This window comes from Elephantulus edwardii, unplaced genomic scaffold (genome assembly GCF_000299155.1).
Source record: "Elephantulus edwardii isolate Elephantulus edwardi_28Jun2011 unplaced genomic scaffold, EleEdw1.0 scaffold00079, whole genome shotgun sequence".
Lineage (NCBI taxonomy): Eukaryota > Metazoa > Chordata > Mammalia > Macroscelidea > Macroscelididae > Elephantulus > Elephantulus edwardii.
The window spans coordinates 7,843,747-7,851,300 of record NW_006399829.1 but is presented as its reverse complement, the minus strand read 5'-3'; positions in this window follow the sequence as shown (position 1 = coordinate 7,851,300).

Genomic DNA, 7,554 nt, shown 5'->3' with positions numbered 1-7,554 from the left:
CCAACAAGACAAAACACAACAACCCAAGCATCTCTGGTCTTTGTTTGCTTTTTTGTTTTACAACTGGACTTCCGGCCCTGACTTCTCCCAGCCCAGCTGGGCTCCCAGTCAACTGATTTGTAAACAGACGTTACAGTCTAATGAGACTGGAGATATTAATCCCAGAATGATGCTCCTTTTTCTTTTTAGAGATTTTGTCTTTTCATTGTCTGAGATCCAGAGAAAAAGATTGGTTGGATTTCTTTACATTTGAGCACTGCCCTTGAGATACATGATAAAAGAGTTCCAAACACTACAAAGAATGGTCTTGGATTCTAAGATTAAAAAGGAGGGACTTGAAAAATAAGAAGTTAATGGATATTGAGAAAATAGAAGTACTTCTAACATTTTTTAAAAGCAAAGATAGGCCTTTTCTACTTATCTCCTTTTAACGAGGAAGGTCTGTCCCTTTGGCGATGCAACTTTCTAATAAATCATCCCTATTAACACTCAAAAGGAATAAAGAAAAGATATTGCTTTGATGTCTAAGTTGTTTCTTACCTAAGCCACAGTATTTCCAATCATCTCTCATGAATATGAAAGCTGAACAATGAGCAAAAGGAGATGGAAGAAGAACGGTTTATTTAAATTATAATACTGGTGAAGAATATTGACTCTAACATAGACTGGCAGAAGAACAAGTAAATCTATCTTGGGAGAATTATAACCACAATGCTACTTAGAAGTGGGGATTGTTGTGGTTCTTAGGTACTGTCTAGTTGGAATCAACTCAGCTGACCCTCAGTGGCTTTTTAGAGGTGTTAAACGTGGGAGGAGACTGCCTGTCTTGTCTTGCAAAGCTACTGGTGGATTCTAACAGCTTTTGGCTTGACAACACAACTCCTTTCCACTAGGTCACCAGAACTCTCTAGAAGTGAAGACAGTAAAATTTTCTCTATCACTTGGGCACTTTATCATGTTGACCAATCCCCAGAGAAAGAAACTACACTTGACAAAATAAAGAATCAGTGAAAAAAAGAAATTCAATTAGATAAAGCGACACAAAAATACCCTAACAATGGTCTCAAACATACCTACCATTTTGAAGATAGTACAAGATCAGACAATGTTTCTTTCTGTTACATATAGGGTTGTGATGAGGATGCTCTGGTGGCCCAGTGGCAAGAAGCTGCACTGCAATCTTGAAGGCACATGGTTCAAATCCACCCGCTGCTTGTCAGGAGAAGAATGGACAATCTCTTCCTTTGCAATTAACTGCCTCTGAACACTTGCTGGAGGGTTAGCTATGGGCTGGTTTCAACTTGATGAACCACAACAAAAACATGAGGAGGAGAAGGGAGCTCTGGTAACCTGTTCTTGTTGGGTGTTGTCAAGTTGAGTATGACTCATAGCAACTCCATGAAAAACGGATATTAATCCCATCCTATCCTGTGCCATCTTTATACTTCCCTACACACTAGAGTCCATTGAGTCCTTTTCCATTCACTTGGTTGACGTCTTCCTCTCCTTTGCTGACCCTCCATCATCATGTTCCTCTCCAAGGAAAATAGCCCCTCCTAGCAACATGCCCAAAGTATGTGAGGTAAAGTCTCATCCACTTTGCCTCTAAAGAGTAGTCTGGTTGCACCCTCTCTAACCCATATTTATTGGTACTTTTGGTATTCCATAAGATGTTCAGCGCTCTTCTACAACACCACAACCCAAAGACATAAATTGTTCTGTCATCCCTATGTATTGTTCAGCTCTCAGATGCATAACAAGTGATTAGAAAAATCATGACCTGAATTAAATGCACCTTAGTCCTCAAACTAACACCATTACTCCTCAATAATTTGGAAAGGTGTCTAACTGAAAACTTTCCCAATGCAGTATGTCTCCTGATTTCCTGACTGCCGGTACCAAGGTTATGAATTGTGAATTCGAGTAGGATGAATTTGTTGAGAGTTTCAATCTCTTCTCCATACGTCATGATGGTGCCTCTCTAGAGGTAAGACTCTTTGTTTTCTTGACACAGAGATGCAATGCATATTGAAGGCTACATTCTTTGATCCTTGGAAGGCTTAAAAGAAAATGAAGGGAATGCACAGAATCACTGTACCAAAAAGAACTGATTGACATTGAAAAATTTCAGGAAGTACCATATGAGCAGACTCCAATAATAATGAAGAAGGAAGTGGAAGGTGTGTTGAAGGCATTGGCAAAAACTAAGGCCTCAAGAATTGATAAGACACCTAATTATTTGTTTCAATTAACAGATGAAGATGTGGATGCATGCACCAGTCTATACCAGGAACTTCAGAGGATAGCTGTCTGGCTAACAGATTGGAAGAGGCCTATATTTGTTCCCAGTTCCAAGAAAGGTGTTCCAACAGAATGAGGAAACTACTGAACAATATCATTACTATCACACAAAAGCAAAATATGGCTGAAGATCATTAAAGAATGGCTAGAACTGTGCATAGGTAGAAAATTCCAGAAGTTAAAGCAGGATTTAGAAGAGGCTATGGCACCAGGGATAACATTGCTGATGTCAGATGGATCCTGGCAGAAGAATGTCTATTTGTGCTTTATTGATTATGCAAAGGCAGGTAACTGTGTGAATCATACCAAGTTGTGGCTGACATTGAGAAGAATGAAAGTCTCAGAAAAGTTATTTGTGCTCATGCAAAAACTATACTTTGACCAGGAGGCTGTTGTACGAACAGACCAGGGGAACACTGCATGGTTTAAAATTAAGAAAGGAATGTGATAGGGTTGTATTTTTTTCTCCATACCTATTTCAATCTGTATGCTGTGAAAATTATCTGAGAAGGCAGACTTTATGAAGAGGAATGTGGCGTCAGGATCAAAGGGAGAGGGAGACTCATCAGTAACTTGTGTTATGCAGATCACACAACCTTGCTTACTGAAAGTTAGGAGGACTTCAAGTACTTGTGGCAGAAGATAACGGAATGTACTCTTCTATATGGATTGTATCTCAATGTCAAATGTTGTTGTTAGATGCTATCAGGTGCAGTATGACTAGTAGCAACTCTATGAATATTTGCACTGTGAACTCAAAAGCACTTGACTTGAATCCAATAGCTGCTTCTAGGGAGAGAGATGGACAATCAAGTCTCATGTGATTTATTGCCTTTGAAAACCCATTGTAGAGTCAGCTATGAGTAGGTCCTGACTTGACAGAACACAAGAACCTGTCAGAGATGACTAGTTGGTAACTGAGAAAAAACAGGTGAAACAAAACCTTGAACAATGCATTCGCAAAAGGATTGTTGTTGTGTACCATCGATTTGGAAACGACTCAGAGCTGAGCCTCCAGCAGGTTTTCAGAAACAATTATTCTCATGGGAATAGATTGTGTGTCTTTCTCCTTCAGAGCAGCTAGTGGATTCAAACCATGACCATATCTAACCATGTTGGACTCTAAGTTTTGATTGGTGAGATAAGTGGTCTTTCAGTGTTTTAGAATTTCAAAATTATTTCAGAGATTCAAAATTCTTTCTGTTGCTAGTAACTTGCATTTTTAGGTATGTAGATAAAAGGGGAAGACTTAGAGGATTAAAGGTCACCAGGTAGCCAATTGTTAACAAATTGATTACAGCTCCTGATGACCCTATTGGTGTCAGAGTAGAATTATGTTCCACGGGGCTTTCAGTAAAGAACACAGGACACCAAAAAAAGCACAGGGCCAGGGATGAAAGTCCTAAGGTGCAATTGGGTTCTCGGGGTGTCACCCACAACTGCATGAAATAAATAAGTAGATACTTGTGAAAATCATTCTAAACCCTGTAGTTTTGGTTGCTAGTAATTCTTCCATCTGAGCAAGGATAGGGAGAAATGTTATTTCGCACTTTTAACCATGACTAGTTTTATAACTATCAAAGTCTATAGAATCACTTTGAAGATTTCTTTTTTCAACTGATTGCTAAATTTCCTTTTAGGATTGAACTTTTAAGCAATTCCAGTAAAAAGACTTGACCTTCTTACACTTTCTTCTCTACTTCTGTGATGATTCTACCTAGCACAAGCGTATAAAAGAGATGTATATTCGAAAGAAAATAATGATGAAAGTATCTGAAAGCCGTATTATGAAGCTGTGCCAATGCAGTAGAAAGGAGAATGGTGGCAAGGCAGGAAGTCATAAGCATTGATTCTGGTAGGGTTGTTGTTGTTGTTATGTGCCATTGAGTCACTGGCAACCCTAAGTACAGCAGCTCTGAACCCTGTTCTGTTCTGAGCCAGCCTCACTCATTCTGACACACCAACATTTATTACCCCAGCCACCATATCAAACTATCTCTTCTAGAGTTGTCCTCTGCTGTGCTGTCCCTCCACCCTTCCAAATACAATGTCATTCTCCAAGGACTGGTGTCTCCTGGCCATGTGCCCAAAGATTCAAAATCTTAGCTTCCAAGAAGAAACTTGGTTTCACTCCCTCCAAGGCAGACCTTTGTTTTCTTGACAGTCATGGTATGTTCAAGACTCTTTTCCAGCACCACTATTCGAAGGCATTGATTCTTCTTTTGTCATCTTTAGTCATTGTCCAGCTCTCTAATGCATAATCCTGGTAGGGTTAAAGAATTAATTTTACTAACAGGAACAAATAGGGGGGAAAACCCTACAATATAGAAATGGTTTTGGAATTGGGAAATGGTGGGAAGTTAGAAGAGTTTTAAAAGATGCCTGGTAGTAAAGACTCTGATTGCTTGAAGATACCGTTGGTACGAATGTGAAAGGCAGTTCTGGTGAATGTTCCAAAGGAAATGAGGAGAGCTTTGGACAAAGTCCCTAATTGGTTTAGAGAATATGTATGGCATCCGTAACATCATACTGCTAAGAATTGTGCATATTAAATGTTTAGTGAAACTTTAAAACATAATGATAGTCTTTGGATATTAGATAAAGAGTGATGTTTTAAAGCAATGGGGGAAAAAGAGACTTATCAGAATTATCTTCACATATTTTGTGAAAGGTAGAACTTGCTGTGATTGATGAATCTGAATATTTAGTTAAGGAGATCGTAAAGGACATGGTTTCTGTTACGAAAGTAAAATTTGAAAGCTAAAAGATAATTTTAAAGAAACAGTCTTTAACTGTGAAAAATGAAAACACAAGTGCTTGGAAAAAACCCTCCTATATTGTATTAATTAAGGACACACAAAGCTTTGGTGGCCCACTGGTAGAAATTGTGCTGCCATCTCAATGGCATGCAGTTTGAATCCACCAGTTGCTCTGTTGGAAAAAGATGGGAAATCTTTTCCTATATAATTTCTTGTTTCTGAATATCTAGTGGAGGGTCAGTTATGAGATGCTTCCAAATTGATAATATATAAATAATATAATAATATGGATAATAGTTTTAGTGATTATCATTTACAATGTGTCAAGGACTGTGAAAACTCATGTAATTCTCTGAACGATCTGTTTGGCTACTACCATTATTATTGTTAACTTGGATCAAGATTGCAACACCACAAACAAGAGCAAATCATTGTGGTCCTGAGAATTTCCACTGGATTTTTTTTTATGGCATTTCCTTCTGTTTTTATTGTTGTTTGGCATCATCAAATTGTCTACGACTCATAGTGACTCTACAAACAACAGACTGGACCTTTGCCCTATTCTGTGCCATCCTTAAAATTTCTAATATGCTAATGCCAATAGTTACTGTCAAGTTAAGGCTCTTCTTCTCTTTCTCTGACCCTTCACCTTTCCAAGTTTGATATCCTTTTCTAAGGACAGCCTCCTCTTGATAACTTGTCCAATGTACATGAAATGAAGTTTCACCATCTTTGCCTATAAGGGCACTCTGGTGACCCTTCTTCCAAGATAGACTTGTTTGTTCTCTTGGCAGTCCATGGGCTGGCTACTCAATGCTATTCTCTAATATCACAATTCAAAGGTTTCTATTCTTCTTCTGTCTTCCTTATCCATTGTATAACTTTCATATGCAAAGAAATAACTGAGAAGACCATGCCTTGGAACAGGTGTATCATTAAACACGTTGGTACTGTTTAGCACTTTAGACAGATCTTTGAAAGCAGATTATACCAAGGCAACACATCTTTTGATATTGTGACTGCTACTGCTATGAGAGTCAATTGTGGATCCAAGTAGAATAAAATCATCACTAGCTTCAATCTTTTCTCCATCTATCATGATGTTGCGTATTGGTCCAGTGGCAAGAATCTTTGGTTTTTGTTTAGGGGTTTTTTTGTTTCTTTGTTTGTTTACTACCCTTATTTTTTATCATACTAGTTTATTTACAAAATTTGAATACATTGTTTTTGATGTTGAGATGAAATCCATATTGAACTTCTATACTGGATTTCCTCCTGGACTGTTTAAAATATGAGATTCTTCAAGCTTGGAGAAGGTAAAGAATATATTTCAAGATCATGAACCTAGCATTTGACCTTATTCTTTATTGCTTTGAGTGCTGTTGAGTTGATTTCAGTTCCTTATGGCCCTATGTGATAGAACTGCCTCACTGGATTTTATAGCTTGTAAATATTTATTGGGAAGATTGCCAAGTGTAGTCTCTTGTAGAAAGTGGTTTGATTTGTCAGTGTTTTGTTAGTAGCTGAGTGTTTAACTGTTACATCACAAGGGTTTTAGGTTTGGAAATTACATGTCTCAAAGAGCTTAATGTGAACTTAATTTAAATTTCAAGACATGGTCGTGTCAGTTTATGCCATAAATTCTTGACTCTGTTGAAATAATGCCACTTGTGCTAAGAATATTTTTGTTAGGTGCTGTCAAGTTGAGTATGACTCATAGTGACCCTATGAACATAAGATCTGAACCCAGTCCTGTCCTGCACCTTCCTCGCACTTCCTGACACACCAGAGTCCATTGCAGCAGTCACTGTGTCAGTCCACCTGGTTGAGAGTCTTCCTCTCCTTCTTCTCCTTCATCAAACTGTCACCCTTCCCAACAGTATGTCCCTTTCCAAGGAATAGCACCTCCTAGCAGCATTCTTGCCTCCAAAGAGCACTGGGCTACACCCTCTCCAAGACATATCTGTTCGTTCTCTTGGCTGTCCGTGGGATGCTCAGTTTTCTTCTCCAACACCAGAGCTCAAAGGCATCAGTTCATTTTCTATAATTCTTTTTCATTGTCCAGGTTTCAGATGCATAGCTAGTAATTGGAAAGACTATGGCCTGAAAGAGATGCACCTTAGCCCTCAAACTGACATCACTACTCCTCACCAATCTGGAAAGGTCCCTAACAGCAGATTTCTCCAGTGCAATGAATCTCCTTATTTCCTGAATGCTCATACCAAGGGTGTTAAACATGGATCCAAGCAAGATGAAGCTGTGGGTAGTTTCAATCTCCTCTCCATTCATCATGACACTATTGATCCAGTGGTAAGAATCTTTGTTTTCTTGATATTGAGACACACTCCAAACTGAAGGCTGCATTCCTTGATTTTCTGCAACAAATGGTTCAAGTCCTCCTCACTTTCAGCAATAAGGTTGTTGTTGTTGTTGTTGTTATGTGCCGTCGAGTCATTTTCGACTCATAACGACCCTATGCACAACAGCCCTAAAC